Raw genomic sequence first — 20,553 nt, forward strand, 5'->3', positions numbered from 1 at the left:
AAAATGGTAAGACCAATTTTGTGTACGTATAATTTTCTACACGAACAAAATAATAAATAAATAAGCAAAGAGGAAGCAAATACTCTCAATGTTTCTAAATGTAAATGGAAAAAGTTTTGTAGATCATTACATGTAGAAATTTTTATCAATGTAGTGCAGCATCCATATCCAGGTAAATTTTCAATGGGCCTGTCTCAGCAATGGCAAATATGAAAAAAACTATAGGGATTTTTTTTATGTATTAGATAATTTTTTGCAACTTTACTCTTATCTTTTGATATAAAACCAGCCATTTAGTTAAAAAATTTGAAACGATAACCATTTATTATTACTTTTGAATTGCAAATAATTATTTTGCACGCACTGGATCGATGGCCAATTTCGGTATATCATTAGAATGGTACCACTAACCGCCCTGTATATTTTAAGCTCGTGTAATGATATGCTTATGTACTCAGATTTTGTAATGCAATTGGGTTTAAAATAACATGTATTATAATACTGAGTTTCAACATGGAGTAAAATTCAGCTTAAATAAAAAGAGCATCAAAAAAAATATTTCGAATCTTAGAAAAGGAACACCAGTGAGCATAGTCCATACTACATATTTAGAATTGAATAATATATATATATATACATATATATATATATATAATATATATATATATATAATTTTCTATTGGAAATATTTAAATTTATTTTATATTTAAATACATTCAAATTTGACAGTACGTAAAAAGATTTAAAAAGTAAACAAGATAGATAACAAAGCATTGTTTATTCTATTTTATAAAAAAATTGTAAACTAAAAATATTTTCAATTAAAACTAAAAAAATATACATTGCATTATTGATAATAAAATATTATAAAGCAAATAGACTAGATCTATGAAAAAAATATTCTATCTTGAAACTTTTACGTATTTTTAATAAGAAATGTATTTTAAACGAACGAGCCATAATAAAATGTAAAAATAAATGTCAATTTTTTTCATGCATATTAATCAAATAATTCATTTAAATTAACAAATTCTGACACCGGAGAATATTACCATAAACCTATAAGTTTGATTATAACATTGCCGTAAAACCGCGTAATAGATTTGCATCCCAATTAGAAGTGCCAAGTCGTGCCAAACCAAGTTTTTGACTTCATTATTCCAAAGTGGAGCAGGCTTAAGGATAGAGACGTATTTCAGACATTCAAAGAAATAATGTTTTATAGCGTAATTAGGTAATTATAAAATAGGTAACCATAACTTTGTAAAAATTGCAATTTTTAAAATGATAACTTTGAACTGAGGATAAAAAATGGGAAATTAAAATAAAAAAATATATATATATTATCATAATATGCTCAAGATGAATCCTCAATTTAAAATTAACCCATTTAATTTAAAACTTTCATATGAAATCTTACAAAATATAATTAATAAAATTTAACATTCACAGTTATATCAGAAATTTCAATAAAAAACTACCGAATACTTGACATGCCAACCGAAACCCGAATTCGTGATAATTAAAGAGATATAAGCTATTCTATCTTAACTTCAATATGCCACCGAAAATAATACATTATTTAAATTCAGTTAAACTTCATAATTTAAAAAAGCAGCGGTTCTTTTTTTTAATACAATCCTGGAAATTCTCAAAAATGATATAATTTTTCATTGTACCCACTTTATTAAGACAAACCTTAAAAAAAGTAAACATAATTTTGGCTGATTGTAATCAACCCATTGCAAAATTAGAAAAGGTAACGATTTCTCTCTGCTCCTGACCTTAATGGAAAACAGCTACTTATTTCAGACTGTCTACAACCGGCGCCGTGGCTTAGTTGGTTAAAGCGCCTGTCTAGTAAACAGGAGATCGCGAGTTCGAATCTCGCCGGGGCCTTGGTACTAATTTATTTTGCACTACAACTATTTTTTATAACATTCTACAAAACTCTCCTATATCATATTCACTTATCAGACTTGTTGTTTTCACTGCTTATAGAGATTACAACCATTAATTTTCCATATTTTCTATTATTATAATACAATTAACCTTAAATATTTCAGTGTGTTTTTGGTAATGGTAAAAATGACTTTTCCTCCCAACTCACCTGAAGTTAAGGGTATAGATTGTTGAGTAGTTTCTTGATTGTCCGTACATACAAAGTTTCATTTTGTGTAGTCTGCACATTCGATCGTCTTAAACAATTTAACTGACAAAACTAGCACGTGTTCTGGTATTGAAGAGAGGCAGTTATACGGTTGCAGACAGGTATCATGAAGAGCCATATTCCTCTTCAAGTCCTCTACATCAATCGCTAAAGGCCATCCTGGTCAGAATAATCAGAGAATACTGCACCATACAGAAGCATCACACCTAAGACTTGCCAGCGAGACCATTTGGGTACTATAGTATATATATACCTCCTTCACTGAGTAAAGACATTATCGCAAAGCAGGACCCATAGCGCATTAAGTAGACTACTTGTTTTGATGATTTTCTCCAACTGAATAAACTAAGTGGAAGGAGGAGATTCTGTGCTCGCGAACTCTCCACCTAGTCTGTGGAGACGGTCGTCAAGAGAATTCCTCTTCTTCCTATCATGTTCTTGTACAAACCAAATGATATAAACATGTTTCTTTAAACATACGAAGTAAATGTTTTTTAACAACTTAATTCAACAAACCAGTATTGCTGTACAGATTTCCCATTGTAACAATTTTATATCATTCGAAATTTCGATAGCTTGATTATATTGAGAATATGACATTCCTTTTCTATACAAAAATATTTTTCTTCAATAATTTTTAGCTCTTGAACTCTTTTAACAATTTTAGCCGTACAATGGTCAATAAAGTATTTTGTTTTTTGCAAAATAAATTAATTAGTCAGTTATGTTTTATATATGTAACCTGTAAATTTTTTATTGAGAAAGTTCTTTAAATTCTTTTCATATGTGAAACAAAAAAATATATATATTCGTTCAACTTGCAAATATTGTATACTCTGCCAATATAGTGTTACTGGAAATATTATCCCTTTTTAAAATTAAGAACAACAGAGATATATTACAAATTATTTCAATAGAAGAGTAAAAAAGTTTTTCAATGAGAAAACCTTTTATAGAATTAATATAATTCAACATAATGATAAATCTTCAAAACTTATTATAATAATTACCATGTACATAAAATATTATCAGAAGAGCGGGCAGTAAGCGAGAAAATAAACAAATAATTGGCGGTTGAGTATAAATAACAAGACTAATTACTGACTCTTTCATCGGGACTAGCCGTGATCACGGTTGCTGTAAAGTGATCGAAATATCAGAAAAACGTAAAATAAAATATAATAATAAATGCTCGTAGTATATCCGAAAAATTAGTTCCATTTTAAATGTGTACTCAAAAAAATCTTGAATATCAATAAAATAATATAATATTAATGTTCAATAATTGTAAAATATTATTGTTATGTCAAAAATACTTTTCTTTTCAAGTGTCATACTCTAAAACTTTCAGATAACAATTTGGTATAGCAGAAAAGTTTGGATGTCCACTGTGGTGCTTGTTATTACAGAGGTGTCTCATAAATCACGTCTGTTCCCAATGTTCACATTGTTTACTTAATAATCTCTGTTAGTTCTCGGTAAAAAACCATTTTTGGACTTATATGCTATAAATTTTCGAACTGCATTTTCAACATCTCGTTCGGATTCCAATTTTTTTTGAATATCGTAATCCGGACTAAATGCTGGATTTGGTAGAAGTTTATTACCACCAAAGTCTTCAATCCTAGTCCTCTTAACTTTCACAGTAGCTGTAGCTTTGTTTTGTTGTAAGAGAAACCGTTATCGGTTAACTAAACCTGGATAGTCAAAGCTTTATTCGCAATACGAGTCTAGCATGTCTCGGTATTAATAGTCCGTTCATCTTGATGCTTTCGAAATACAGTAAACCTTCATATTTCCACCAGACTTTCCGCCCGAGTCAACTACTCCTGGTACTTTTTGTTCTGGTAATCTTATGTTGTCTGACCATTGATTTTCCATGGGCAGATTTTTAAATAAATACATTTCTCATTGCAAATCACAATGGTTATAATAAAATGAAATTTTTTTGTCAGGGCGTTGAGCTTATTACACTTATCTACGTTTCGTTTGAATCTCTGTTAATTCCTGTCGCATTATTCGACAAAATGTGCATTATAGTATCTTTAGAAAGTCCAAGGTAGTTTGAAAATCGTCATCAAGGGAGCTTCCCTCGTAGCCTCAATATTCTACCCAGAAGAACAAACTGGGGACAAAAGATCTTCAAACGTCAAATATCCACTGTTACAGCAAATATTTTCTTTACCGACACCACATCTATAAAATTTTGTTTTCAATAATCTCCGAACAATCCATGGATTTCATATTTAACCACTTCAGACTTATTATTATAAAATGAACTGCATATACAACAAACAAAAAAAAACTATTAAAATAATGTATAACAATTATAGTAGAGACTAGTATAAAAAAATTGGGATTTGAAAAAAAAAATTTTTGTGATAAATGGAAAGATCGTATATAAGTTTTATAACAAAAATATTTTTTTTTTTTTCGGTATAATTAAAAACTTATATCAACTTAAAAAAAAATTGCATCCAGTACCGAAAACACGGGAACAGTTCCTGTGCAAACCCGAGTGCGTGTGACGTCACAATGTTAATTTCTCCTCATTGTAGCATACAGCTGATACAGTGTTTTGAAGTTTAATCAATGATATCTCGTTATTATGGTCAATATATCGATAAATTTATAAAAGATGATTATTGTCTACAATATTAAACAACTTATGTTTTGATCAAAGTATTTGTCACCGGCTGAAGCTGCACAATCATGGCATTGAACGTCTCGAACTTTTTTAATGTTTCTTTAATAGTTAAAGTAACTGAGTAAGCTTTACTCCGAACTCGATGTTCTAGAGATATACGCCCTTTTACGATGCAAACACCATTCTTACGGTTCATTTGGACATAACCTATAGCCTTGTCACCGTACCTTTCACGTGATACTCTAAAAATAAAAGAATTATCAATTTTAACTCTAAAAATAAATGAATTATCAATTTAATATTTTAATTCACAATATTTTTTACAAACTTACCTACTTAACTAAATGCTTTATCACCTCGAACTTCAGCTGAATTAAACCGAATATCATTTTTTTTTTATCAGTTATCACAAATATAATCACATCAGGTATATTATCGGAATTAGCTTTTATAAATATAAAAATATAAATTTTTTACACAAAATTTCGGATATTTTCACGAGTAGAAACTGTTGACACTGTATTATATCCAAATTCTTTTAACATAAACATGGCGACCATTCGTGGCGCGTTCTTAGTCACGTGGTTTTTAAAAAAAATATATAAATTTTTAATCGTTAATAATTAATTAGAAAAAAAAATTCTAAAGTTTTTCGCATCAATTATAAATATAATTTATTTTAAAGTTTTCAAATAAATAAAACGAACGATATTTTTTTTTCAAAAACCCAATCACTACAAATTTAAATTCAAGTTTAGGATTTGTCACATATTAATATTACTTATGAGAGACAGGCTGTATTTTTGGATACGGAAAACTAAAAAACAACACTTTTAACCAATGATTTTCAATTCATTATGAACAGTTAAAACAAATTACTCAAAAATACGTAGCAAAAGCATTACGAAAAGCAAACCATTCGGATAAATCTCGTTCAACCAACAAGTCATATAATACGAAACACATTAAAGCTATGTAAAAGTCAATCAATAACGAATCGGCCACATATTACCGATCATCGATCAAACCAACCAACTTGTCAGATTGGAGGGTGATCAGTCAATCCTCCCATTACAAGGAGACTATCACTCAATTGGGAATTCCGTGAACGTTGTTTTATACGATACGAAGATATTTAAAGTATACTTACATTATTTAAATTCAGATCATTATTCCGTGTATAAGCTACCAAAGTTTTACGAAAGCAGAATATCAACGATAATTTCTGAAATAAATAATAATTATTTAAGTTAAAAAATAAAATACTTATATATATAATTAAATATGGAATATATTTTTTCTTTATAAAATGTTGTATTCAGTTTCAGCACGTGATATATTTCCAGCCATCTATACACAATACAATGGAATCGTGCCTCGGACACAGATGAAGATAGATCACAGCCGAAACGCCTGGTCACTGTACACTCTGGTAAGTCTTTGTTTTTATTTGTATATCGACATTTTTAATACCAAGCATAAAATTACTCACGTCACCAATATATATAACATATTGCCTATTTGTTTAATGATAGATTATAATCTATGTCAAATCAAATTCTCTTAAAAATACTTCAATATAAATGTTTCGTTCTAAATCCATATTAATCTAATTAAATTATTATGCATCGTTTTAAATTTAATACGACTTAATACACGTTATAAGGCTTAAGATTTTTTATATATATAATTTCTAAATCAATTATAAAAAGACTCTACTAACATTATTAAGTTACTTTTAATTTAAAATCCTCTCTATCGTGATCCTTAAATTCTGTTTTGAACATTTATTAAACTAATATTTGTTTTGTTTCAGTCAAACAATTTCTTATAGGTACGAGTATGTTGTTTCACTTAAAAGATATTATTTAATATTTGTATGGTTTATATCATTTCTTTTGGGCATCAGATTGGTTGCATAAAGCGCCTCTTTAGTAAACAGGTGATTGCTAGTTCTAATCTTGTCGTCCCTATTTGAGTCTATAGCACACTAAAAATTTCTACAACTTTATTTTTATAGGTACCTATATATATGCATAGCTTTGGAAAATCGCATTCTCTATATTGAGCCTTGAATGCGTATTATAATCGTATAAAAAGGAAATCTATATTTGATTCAGATCAGGAACTCGAAATGGTTGAGACATTAAATAGTTCACTCACCATAGCATATTTATAAGTTAAAAATTAAACAAACTTTATGTGGTTTTGTTAATGCTTAATATAAATATACAATCAAAACTTTATACACAGTTATAAATATTATTACAATTAGGTCAATGAAAACTAAAAGTAACGAAAGTATAAATTAAACACACAACATTTATTGAGTGCATACAAACCGCAAACATGGATTATAACTTTTTTGTATTATAATAACAAAACGTAGGATGAGGACAATGTTGACGTTTTCGGTCCTTTGTAAATAACTTTAAAAGCATTCACATTCCTGTACATAATATTCAAAAGTAAAATAGTATTAAAATTGTTATTCTATTGAAGTTTTCAAAAGTCACCTGTGAAAATCTACATTTTATTTCGTGGATATGTGGGAAATAGATAGTTATGATTGTTAGCCCGATTTTTATTTCATAAGATTTTTTTTCTTTGGTCATCATCGGCGCCGTGGCTTAGTTGGTTAAAGCGCCTGTCTAGTAAACAGGAGATCGCGAGTTCGAATCTCGCCGGGGCCTTTGGCTGTTTAGATCCCAGCTGCATTTTTGGTTTCGACCAAACAACTCTTATTAATATTACATTATAAATATAACTTAACGCACGATACATTCACAACACAACAAAAAATTACATTTCAAAAGCGTTTATCAAAAAGATTTTCATGTCTTTTGAAATACGAATGATTTTGTCCTCACCGTCCTCGGACCCACGTCACAGCACAATGAGTTACAAAACGTCCGTTGTTAGAAAAATCATATCATATTCTCCTGACAAATGTCATTCGATTTGCGCCTTCATTCATTTATTACTTTTTTAACATAAAATTGTTACATTATTCATCCATCCAAGGTTTTGTAAAATTTTTATAAGGCGTAAGTTTATATTTGAAATAAAAACATATAGCTTTAAATAAGTCAACATTTATTTGAATGTTAGAATAATAGAGTGAGAATGAGTGAGTGAGTATTTTATATTTTGATAATATCTTGGATTAAAAGTTACATTACACAGTCAGAGTAAATACACGTATGTGTTTTTATTTTTCAAAATACATATAATAGAAAAAATTTTACTTTTACGTTCATTTTATTAATTTCTAAACAACCCCTGAGCACATGAAGTTGTAAGTTTTTTTATCTCATATAAATTTTGTCGCCACTTGGCTAGATTTGATTTACTTTCAAGTTTATCTTTCTACTGTATCGAATGGCCATATTATAAAATGTATTCAAAATATATTTTGAAGGCTATCTTTTGTATGAATATAACTTTGAATGCAGACTTCATTTTAACGATGTACAAAACGTATTTGTCGTTAATATTACGAGAACATCAAAACCAATGTCATTACTCCCATCATCTATAATGTTTACCTTTGAAAACTATTAATAAAAATGAAAACTTTATATCCTTGCAACTATAACTAAATCATTTTTTTTTTCTTATCATTTAACTGACGCTGAAACTTTAGTACAAAACTAAATTTCTTCTCCATTCCTGTGAATTTTGTGGGTGACATTGTTCAGTTATGACATGATCTTAACAATATAATACTTAAAAAGTTTTATCAAATCGAATATTTTTGTTTGTCTTCTGATTATTATTAGATTTTCCTTAATTTTTCTTCGTTAATAACGGAGAGAAAGCTTTTTATAATTCTTTATTTTACAATTCTTACACAAAAGCAAAATGTAAAGAGTATAGAAAAAAATTATCGGAGTGCTTTAAAAACTCCTATTTCCTGTACTTTAGAATAGTATGATTAAAAAAAATAAGTCTCATGCATGGGAGCCAAGATCATTGAAACGCCATAAAATAAGTAGTTTTACAATTAAAACAAGAACCATATGGTGAGAAGCAAAAATCATTTTGCTCAACAGTGCGACAAAGATTTTTGGTATCTGAAAACACATTTGGGTCCTAAAAAGCCTGTCAGCAAAACTGTACATCGTGATACTAATCTAGTGCTACAATTGCACCAGATGAGCCAAAATAGTTGTTGTTATACCAGTTAGATCATTAAAAGTTTAAGAGAATTTAAGATTATTCAACATTGGTACACAAAATGCAATATTATTGATATCAAGACTGAAATAAAAAAATGCTTCGCTAGACTCCACATAACTGGGTAACACTGAAAATGTTTAGAACTTTGTTAGAAACATTGCTAGTGAAAACTTTTTTGAATTAAAATTTTAGAACTTTTTCTTGGTAACCTAATATAGTATGTATAGCGTTTATTTAATTTGTCATTTATTTTTGTGATTTGACGGCAAATCTAAAACTTTTCTTACACGTGCAAATCAACCTAGAACAAGACAATTTTCGGACAATGATTTATTATGACTTTCGTTGTGGGCTTACTCAATAACAAAGCTACGATAGGCTGAGATTAGCATTTCTTAATAAAGCCCCATCTCGTACCAGTATTTAAAATTGGTTTAACGAGTTTAAGTGTGGACGTAGTAGTCTCAATGATCATCCGCGTGAGGGACGTCCTTTAACAGCGACTACTGAAGATAACATCAGTGTGACGCATCGAGGAAAATAAGAGCGTGACATATCAGCAAATACGGACAAGCCTAGACATTGGTACGAGTCGAGTTCGAAAAATATTACATGAACCTTTAGGCGTCAGAAATCTTTGTACCAGATGGATTCCTCATACCTTAACTGACGATCAGAAACACTTTTTTTAGACGCAAATGTCATTTCGGGACATTCGCGTTAAAAGACAGAAGGACAGTTACTGCAGACTGATATGTCAATCGCTGTTTGCCTGTTGTCTTGGAAAAAAATAAGACAGCAGCGCCCTCAAATCAGGATCCTCCTTCACCACGACAGTGCTTCAGCGCATTCCGCAAAACGGACTGTTGAATATTTGACCATGGCAGGTCTCGAGTGCATGAGTCATCCGCCATACAGTCCTGACCTGACACCCTGCGATATTTATTTATTCCCTAGAACGCAAGATAAAATTCGAGGTATTCGTTTTGCGAGCCCTAAAGATGCGGTGAAAGCGTACGAAAATACCATACAAGAAACCCCTAAGGAAGAATGGACCCACTGCTTTTCTCAGTTGTTCCATCGAATGCGCCGATATGGAGAGAGGAACGGAGAAAACTTGGAAAACAATAAAGTATGCGCAACTTTTTACATTAAGCCGTTTTTCATTTTCAAAACATTTTCTGTGTTACCTAGATAAATCACAAAACGTTATAATAACTTTTTATCGCAAAAAAGAAAACGGAAAAAAAAAATCCCGCCGTTGATTTTAATATAAGCATCATGTAGTCGCTCGCATTCAAAGAAAATCAGAGGACGATATTCCTCATTATGTCGGTATCCTAAAACTTGGCGATAAAGATGACCTTTATCATCGACACCTCAAAGCTAAGTTGATGTGAATTTTGTTGTATAAAGAAAATAATGATGTTGACTGCGGCATTTAAAAGACTAAAAAGATTTGAAGAAAAGTTTTTTGGGAGGATATTATTGATGATAATTTTTTTATAGTTTTACTTAAATATCATAAATCTGAGCAAATAAAAAAAACTACCTATGTTATTGTAATACGTATATATACGTTTAGCAACAGTGATAATTAAATAGGGATTAAATTCACTGTGAACTAATGTTAAATAATTTTTTATAATATTTGAAAAGTTAAAACATATTATATATTTACGTACATTCAGTTTAATATATATTTTTGTATTTAAAAAATTAAACTATTTTCCAACTTTTCGAGTCACTCTCGAAAACGATGGAAGGAAATGCAACCGAAAGAAATATTTAATGAAACGAAGTTTACCTTCGTATATAGTAAGAGTGACGTTCACCGACAAAAATATATTCAAACTATTTTTTGTGCCCTTTTTTTAGTACGCGACAGTTGAGACAACAATTATTATGATAAGCTAATGCAAATTACTTTTAAAAAAACTCGTCAAAACGACCATTATTTAAACAGATCATGTAATTTAGCTACAGATAATAATATTATTGTATTTGGATTAAGTCTGGCTTGACGTTCTACTCTTTATAATAAATATATTTTCAATAAACGGAGCTAAATAAATCAAATAAACAAGCAAACCAGGAATAAGAAGAAAAACGTCGGAATATCCCGCTTTAAAATAGTTGAGAAAAAGTAATTTGCTTCGCCAACAGCGCGGCTAGGTTTGCGTAGGTAAATTAGTTGCGACTTACTGCCTGTGAGAAAGTTAGATTGCCTACGCTTCTTAATTCTTGTCTACAAAGGTTTTATAATTTTTTTGATTTATACAGAAAAGTTCTTTGAGACGTTCTGTGCTGCAAAACTTATAGTTACAGTAAGTAGGCAAAAGAAATAAAAAATATAAGAATATCCTGGGAATGATACTGATGATGGAAATCGGATAAGATTTTATATTTTTCTTATTTGTATAGGCACTTTTCTTTTAGCAACCTACTAAACTCAAATCAAAGAAAGGAAGTCACGGTTAAAATCTAGTTAAATATACAAAAAAAACTTCAAAAACGCTGCTCTATGTACAAAATTTTATATTATAGCGGCAGACCCAACAGAAATTGTCATGTTACATACAAAATATTTTTCCGACCAAATACAGTACAATATAATTTTTGATATAGATCAACACATTTAATTAACACAAATATATATAACTAATATGCGACATTTGTAAATTTAGTGTGTAATCTATCTGTACAACTGACAGACAACTATAAGCACCTGACAGTTTCTGCAAACCTGCTTTAACAATGAATACGTAAAAAATACAATAATAAACGCCTTTATTCCATTCGACAACCTGCTTCGAGTTTTCTCCGCAAAATACTCAAGATTATAATTCGTGCAATAAAAACGTTGACATTGGCAAGACATTGCACGATTCTAGTGAGAATGAAGCCATAGAATAAAAAAAACACGATTATATCCGTTAAGTTTTCTTAAGTTTTCAATGTTTTCTAAGCAATTTTCATCTTTTGGTTTTAATATAAGAGAAACCTGCAAAGTATTAGAAAACACGAGAAAAAAATAAATTAAATAGGTGAAGTCGTTCTCAAATTATAGCATGATCTGAAAAAACAGAGCTTTTTTACATATACAGAAAGAAATCTTCCAAAGCACCAATATTGATGTCAAACACAATGACTGACGGAACTCTGGTCGCAAACTGAAACGCTTTATTTATTCATTTAACAGAAAGAACGTAAAAATACTTAGTATCGTTTATTTTCCAGTTTTGTCTCGACTCGTTCTGTATTCAGCGGACGTCGGTGATTTTCCAATGAGCGACCGCGTGCGAGTGCAGACGCGATGTCTTCGTTTCGAAAGTATTATTCTGGTGTGGTTTGAAAATTACTTTTTTTATTAAAAACTTTTATAACCTTACCAGTATTTGTTAAACCTTTGGTATTTACATTAGGGTATGGACAGGCATAAGAATTTTCATAATTTATATGTGCTATGGCCTATGGGATAGTACCAGACTGTTCAATCAATGGACTGATTATTTTTACATGACATGACATGACATGATGTTTTACATGACTCATGAATTCTTTGCCTTATCTTCAACCTAGATTCTGAAGCCTAAAAAAACAACTTTCCTTCTTCTTTTCTATCCTTTTGACGTAAGCAATTACAACAACTTGCAATTACTTACACATTTACACGAAAATGTTGCTGAACCTCATATTATGCAACTAGAAAGGATTTATAGCAAACCATTCTGTACCATAGAAACTTAGATCATACTGTATTGTATACTGAATTCTTTTATTTAAAAAAAAAACAACTTTTAAAAAAAAAATGTATCACAGAAATTTGAAAAAAAAATCATTGTATAAAGTAACAAAAGTGACTAAAGCCTTACAGTGCAATTTCTAAGATACAGAATAATCCTTCTATCAAGAAGGGGAGTCGCTAATGAGATTCTTTGGCTCGCGGTTTGCATTTCAGATCAGATTCGCGCCAGTACTAGTGAACTCGTTCCCTAATAATGAGATTTCAGTTGCTTACCTTTGAACAACGTGCATAATTATATTGCTTGTTCTTCAGCGACTTTGTTTTTCAACATTGAAATTGATGGTGTTAATAGAATGTAACTAACTTTCGAACCATATGTATGCTTCATTGAAGTGTGCTATAAACTTCGTCAGCAAGAATCAAGCTTAAATAATGTACAATAAATTTATTTTCCATACATTTAACCATGTCAAATTTATCCATCAAAAACTATTCAAATAAAAATGAATAGAGTTGACAAAAATGTGTCAATTGCGCCTACAACCTTAATATGGTGACAAAAAGCCTACATATCGTATGAGCCGGATGTAAATGTATTCAAGGGTCCCATTTGAGATTCAGGCCAACGTAAGTCATAGACAGTGGCCCTCGAGGGATGCAAAAACTGAATATTAGAGATATGCTCGCATTATTGTTGCGCGGCTCCATAGTAAATTATGTTTAAGTGGAAATTATACAACTATGTTTTGACGCAGCAGGTAGTATTTTTCAGCCATAATAATTGACAATAACCACTCTCGCTCATGGAATATATACCTAAAGAGAAATTTTGAAAGAATTACCATCACATGTCTTCCGATATTAATTTACTTTGATTGATATTAAAAACAAAGACAATATTTTTCTCTCTTTTATTTCGTAAATATATATTTTTTTTCTGTAAAATACCATCACATTGTTTCGTTTTCCCACAGCATAATGCTAATAGAGTTCAGTTAAATACACCCGATTGTTTTCAACATAAATTGCTATAAACTGGCTTAACAAAGAACTTTTAAACAATGGACACACTCTCCCAAGTGCCTAATACATAATGGATAACAGCCGGGCTAGTTTCAATAAAGGATTTTTTGCATACTCCTTACATTCCGTTATATTGTAACATTTTCCTTTAAATTTATTCCCTTTTTCACGATATAACGATATTCATACCATGAGCAATAACACTTTTGACGATAAAGATTTTCCGTACATAAATTATTTGATATTTATTTTATTACAGAAAACGAAATTTACTCTTCACAAAGCGTTTGCAAAGTATTAAGGATAGTTTAAATATTAATAATTTAAGGTACCGTCTGTCGAATAAGTCAACAAGAATATATTTTTAAATGACAAGTGTAAAATTAAAATTAAATTACAGATACTGTCCATATAAGTAAATTGATTATTTCTAAGTTTATTTTAAATTAAATAGATTTTCCTATTTTATATAACAAATTACACAACCTGATTTGTGTTAAATTTTAGATAATGTGTTAAACTGTTATACGGATCATTAAAAAATAACGATAAAAGCAAATATTTCATAAACATATTATCAAAAAACTTAAAAATAAATTTATATACAAATTATCTTAAGAACTTTATTTATTCGCAATTTCACTCAACATATGCAAACGAGATGTTTTTTATTGAAAATTAATAAGACTTGATTTCAATATCTTTGCCTTAAATCACATAATTTTAGTCTGTATGGTAACAAGTACTACACGAATTATGATTTCAACTAACCTATTTATGATTGACTGATTTAAAATCTTAAAAAATGCATCCCTTCCACTCATGGTAGACTTTAGATCATTTGATAATAGGTGAGGGGTGTCAAATTTTATTTTTTATGTTTAAAAAATTTTCTGCAAACCCTATTTTAAACAAGACAGAGAAGTTATTGTTTAGTACAATTATTTTAAACTTGTTGCTGTAAACTGTAAAGGAACCGAAACATAGGTATTAAGTAGTTTATAAGACGATTAGTATCTGAAAAAAATGTCAGTTTCATTTAAATTTTAAAGTAATCATGACTACAGTACATGCCTAGCTTGGTGAGAGAATATCATTACATATCTACAATCCAACACTGATAACCTGTATACAGAGAAAAACTGATAGAATAGAACTATTCTTATATAATAACGTATATATTTTATTACAATAAGCAAAGCTAAAGCGCTTTCCAGAGGGTTGCATGATATTTTTCTTATGGCTAATATTACCAAACACATTCGATCAAAACAACTTCATTCGATCAAATTGTTTCTCGTATTTTTAATTTAAAAAAAAAACTCATAACACCCGAAAGGCCCCGGCGAGATTCGAACTCGCGATCTCCTGTTTACTAGACAGGCGCTTTAACCAACTAAGCCACGGCGCCGGTGTTATTATACCCACAATTTTCCATGAAGACGTTTTTATTAAGTAATTCTATTGTTACTTTGTTTTTAACAGAAACACTTATAGTTTCAATCTAATAAATAAAAATTTTAAATATAGAAGAATATTTTTAAACAATTTGTATTATGTTGATTACAGAATTTTTCAGATGAAAACAAAATACAAGTATTCATTATTGAAACATTTACTATTTTCATTATTCAGGCAATGGAAGGAACTTAAGTAGCAGAAATATGGTAATTTGTTTCCCTCCACTGCTATATCTAGTCAAATCCTAGTTAGAAAACTTTTTATTTAATTAACAAGAACTCATGTAAGACTAAATGAAATAGTCTTATTTAATATTATTTTAATTCCAGTGAATGACACACACAGAAGTGATATTTCCATTCCATCCTTTATCCTTAACAACTTTGCTTGACGATTATACGTGTGAAATGCTGTCTAAATGGTCAGGCATATTATATCTCCTCCCTCCTCAAAATTAAAGTTTTTCAGCAAAATCGGAGATCTTTGAAGACATGTTAACAATAGATATGGTTGCTTATAGTCCATATAATCATACATACAAATAATAAGGAAGACATATTATATGTCTTTATTATTATTTGTCACTATTGTCCCTATTTTCGTCACAATTTTACTCTTTACAAGATTTTTTGTGATTTCGACTCCCTTTAAAGTGTACTGCATACGTTTCAGATTAATTAATTCAATATATTTTAAATTGGTGGGTTAGAGTATATTAATTAAGAGTTTTAGAAACATAAATCGACGGCTGACTATTGGTGTCATAATTTTTTTAGAATAGTCTGATTCTGAGTGGTCATCTAGAGTCTGTGGGTAAGACAAGACATTTCATTAAAACGTGTTCTCGAAAAAAAATTCTTCTCCTCTATTGAAAAGTACCCACGTGTTAGATTGCAGCGCTTGATGTCTTCGACGCTTCCAGGAATTCGTGATATATATTTTTCTTTAGTGTTAATAGGTTTATGAACTGTTTGCATAAGAATTATTTTGTTGTAGTGTCCTTTAGTAAGTTAATTTCTACTTTCTAAATTACTGAGATTCGCTACTTTTATAAGTAGCATTATTTTTTATTAGTAAACAAAAAATTTCACTGTCTTTCATTTTCCGCTGGGGCTCAAGTTAATTTCTGTATATATGATCTCCTCAGTGACTGACAATATGGATTTCACCGACATCGGTCCACTGGGGATCTTCTGGTAAACACCACATATTTATGGGGAAGAGCTCTAGAGAATAACGGTGAAACTCCCGCAGTTTCAATCGACATCTGGAAAGCTTTCGACAGGGTCTGGTATGATAGACTTCTTGATAAGTTTTCCAGCTATGACATATTCCCTGGTCTAGTTACCTGGATTTGTAACTTTCTGATGGACCGTGAAATTCAAGTAGTTGTTAATGGCTCCTCGTCTGAACCAGTGACGGTCAATGCTGGGGTTCCAAGGGGGCCTGTATTCTTCACTACTCTATTTTTGCTGCACATTAACGATCTGCTTTTTGGTTACGCAGACTACAGCATTGTCGTGGAATAGTTTGAAACCAGTCCTAGGGCTAGTCAGGATCAATTAGAGTTAGAAAGAGAGGCATTGATAAGGCATGTTAAATAAACACTTCAGGCAGTCTCAGGGGAATGGAGCGATGCCAAACTTGTGAAATTTTATTTAAAAGCTATTACAGCTACAAGGAAACTTGGGGTTCTGGCAAAAGTGCGGCAGATATTCACTCCGTTACAGCTTCGTCGTTTTAACAAAATACAGATCCGGTCGCGTGTGGAATACTACTGTCGCATCTTGGCAGGCGCTGCTAAATGTCTCCACATTAGCTTGGACTCAGTGAAAAGACTTGCAAAAAGGCTTGTTGGTGACCACAACTTCTCTAAATCCAATCTTTTCAGCTTAGAGCACAGGCAAAACGTAGCCAGCCTCTCGGTATTCTACAGGATACACTCTGGAGAGTGTGCACGGAAATTACACGTTTTAACGTCGCATCAACTTTCTATCATAAGACTGCCAGACGCAGGAGGATCACATCCAGGTGATGCGGTACGCCTGTTCTTCCTCATGCACACAGCAAACGATTGGAACAGTTTGCCTGCGTCTGTGTTTCCTTCGAGCTACAATTAGGGTATCTTCAAGAAAAGGGTGAATAGCCTAATACTGAGATAGTCCGTTCGTCACCAACTACTTAATTTCCATCTTTCAACCGGTGGAATCTCAGTCGAGCACTATCCAGTCTAAATTTTAAAAACATATGCAGATTTCTCCAAAATCTTCGAGTAAGTCTATCACCATCTTCTTGGTCGTGTATAGACCTCATGTAGACTTCACGGAAGCTTAAACTAGTGACTTTGCTGGTATCTCAAGAACCGAACTCTGTTGGTTGGATTGAAAGGCTTTATTTCCTCACCAGTTGAATTAACATCTTCCCAAAGCTCCCTCTTTGAGAAGATCTCCAAATCCGATGATTGCTTAGCCCATATTTAGTATAGTACCTGTATTTGAGTGCTGTGAAATCAACCACTGCATTCAAACATTGATAAATGCTCTATTAATTAATTTAATCACGAAGATGACAAAATTATTCTTATTACACCATTACTGGAAATATACTATAAATAGATAAATAGAAATTGTAAAAGGATTAGGTATTTGATTTGATTTGTGGTCATTTCCACTTCAGTTGGGCTCTTCATTTTAGTCAGTGGTACACTGTGCATTCGCAGGGCCTGAGACCGTAAGATGGCGGACGTCCCCACGTCCACCACCCGGAAGCCCCTCAAGGCGGGAGACGGCGCTCATGCGCTGTCCACCTTCGTCCCGGACGACGTCATCTTATCGGGTCAGAGGAAAGTGCCTTTTCCCGTTCTCTTTCGTCAGCCTCCTTCAGTGACATTTTCACAGAAGGAAGCCATCGCCTCCCACGCTACTCTGTTACGGACTATCATTTACATAATGGTCGGCAGCGAGGGGTCTGTACCAACGACATTGCGGAGCCCTCTCCGCTCCTCCAGTGACCGAGAGGGAACTTGGAACCTCAATCTTCTGAGAGCCTAGCCATAGCTAATTCTATAATGTGAACTCGTAAGAACTTTTTTGGAATACGGAGCCCTATATGATCACCCACATAGAAGGACCAATTTGTCGACATTAAGTGACGAGAGTTTTAAAGAAAATTTAAGATTAACATAATTCGCATTGAAAATAGACTGTCAAAGTTTAAAGTTGAGACGCGGAAATCTCAGATACCAACTTGTATGATTTTCAAATTTATAGATATAATATTTCTTATCATAATCCAGTCACAAAATATCTCATTATCTTAATGATATTATGTGTGAATATATTATTTACTTTACGAACCAGATGCACAAAAAATCAATTTATTATAGCACATTTTTTTGTGACTGGTATGTTTTGTACATTCAAGAAATAAAAAAGTCGATCGCAATATACTTTTTCGAACGCAATTCTTTTGAATTCTAGTGTAAGCTATTTCATGTATTGAAATCTCGCTGCTCACGTATAACACTCAGCGCACGACCTCGGCAAAGAATTAAAAAAATACTTGTATATAAAAAAACAGTTTGATCTAATGCATTAAAACCATATTTTTTTTCAGAAAAGCGCTATAATCTAAACATAATTGCGAATTATCAATATAACCTTATCTTTATTTGTGATTCTTCACCAGGGCCGGTGGGTAATTGAATACATGATTGTGCTACGGAATATATTTTACAAAATCTCCCAATACAATTGTTTCCATAAAATAATTCTTTATTAAATTTATAATTGATCGAATTCCACGTTCGGATAGACCGCTTTAAAAATTGTACGTATCTTAAAGAACACGATATTATATATTAATATAAAAAAAAATTGAATATTATTTATTTTATTTAGCACGGCATCACATGATTTACAATACAATAACTACTATCCATTCATTTATACAATACAGTTCAAAGGTTCTATCGGTTTCTAATAAAATAAATGTGATGTGTTTTTTTAGATAAATATTTTTTTATTAACTGGTAGCAAAACTATAAGGAAGAAGAAATAAGAAGAAACAGTGTGTTATCATCCGTATTCTAGAGACTCTAACGAAAAGTAATCACTAATTTGAAAGTAAGGAATTCTTTCCTCCAATTTAAATTTTTTGCTCCAATTGAATAATAGATTGATTAATAAACTGATACATAAACGGCAAAATCTCTTTGGGATACTTCAAGCATAATTATATTATTTTTTGAATCGCTTCACAAAATAGTTTTATTTTCTCCAGAATATGTGATTTTAATATAATCCACATTATATATAATGTAGGTACCTATTAAAAAATTAGAAGTTCTTAATAATACTTTGAAAAAATCTTTCCTCTAATATTATTGCTATTAACAAGATCTTTTTATTTTTTTCGCTGTCTCTTAACGACTGAGCCATTTTAAATTGAACTGTCAAAGGAGGATACACTATTTTGTAACATATATAATGAATCATTGAAAAATAATTTATTTACCTTTTCAAAACCACTTTAATATCTATAAATACAATAAATGGTCAATCTATACATTAACTTTAATTACATAAACCGTGAACATTGTTCAAAACATAGGTATTGTTATAAAATATATTAAAGTTACTTGTAATCCTAGTTTGACGTTCATAAGATGTCCTTAAAACCTCATTGTTTAATTTTAATTTATTACCTGAAAAAGAAAACTTTTTTAATGATTTTACTAGTTAATCTGCTTAAATCATATATATTATGAATTTACTTAAAAATATAATAGGTAGTATATATATATATATATATATTAATTATAATGGAATAAGCTAAAATGGGAGTTGAACTTTTACAGCACACACACAACCAGTCTCTTCACTGAGCTATTATTTCATAATGAATATTAGGAGTTCATAGCTATTATTTTATAGAAACTAAAACCAAACAAACCCACAGTCTCTGTGGTCACTGTATTTAACGTGAATAAATGGCACGTGTTTGAAAAGTAAACTCAAATATGGAAAGTTCCATAAACTGTCAATCATAAAATTAGTACTTGCTCAAAGCTGATGATTATATCCTTTAAACAGAACAAAAGGATTTAAATACTTAATGAAAACTCTACTAAAATGGACTTATTAACACTTTTGTTTCACGCATCACATTTCGAGGAAAGAATTCGACTATTTTCGATATCGAATATCTTGTTTTTGTGTAAAGGGGCAAACGAGCAGACGGCCTACTTGATAAGCAGTAGGGACGTCGCCAATGAACATCCGCAACATCTATGTTGCGGATGCGTTGCTAACCTTGATTGTT

General features: G+C 30.9%; 3 non-coding genes across 3 annotated transcripts; 2 read left to right on the forward strand and 1 right to left on the reverse strand.

Moving 5' to 3' along the window:
* Positions 1 to 1,825: 1,825 nt before the first annotated feature.
* Trnat-agu (transfer RNA threonine (anticodon AGU)) lies at positions 1,826 to 1,899 on the forward strand. The gene has a single exon. It is a non-coding gene; the product is annotated as a tRNA-Thr (tRNA).
* Positions 1,900 to 7,436: 5,537 nt separating this feature from the next.
* Positions 7,437 to 7,510, forward strand: Trnat-agu (transfer RNA threonine (anticodon AGU)). Its single transcript has one exon. It is a non-coding gene; the product is annotated as a tRNA-Thr (tRNA).
* A 7,597-nt stretch (positions 7,511 to 15,107) lies between these two features.
* Trnat-agu (transfer RNA threonine (anticodon AGU)) lies at positions 15,108 to 15,181 on the reverse strand. The gene has a single exon. It is a non-coding gene; the product is annotated as a tRNA-Thr (tRNA).
* Between the last annotated feature and the right edge of the window lie 5,372 nt (positions 15,182 to 20,553).

Source organism: Danaus plexippus, chromosome 26 (genome assembly GCF_018135715.1).
Source record: "Danaus plexippus chromosome 26, MEX_DaPlex, whole genome shotgun sequence".
Lineage (NCBI taxonomy): Eukaryota > Metazoa > Arthropoda > Insecta > Lepidoptera > Nymphalidae > Danaus > Danaus plexippus.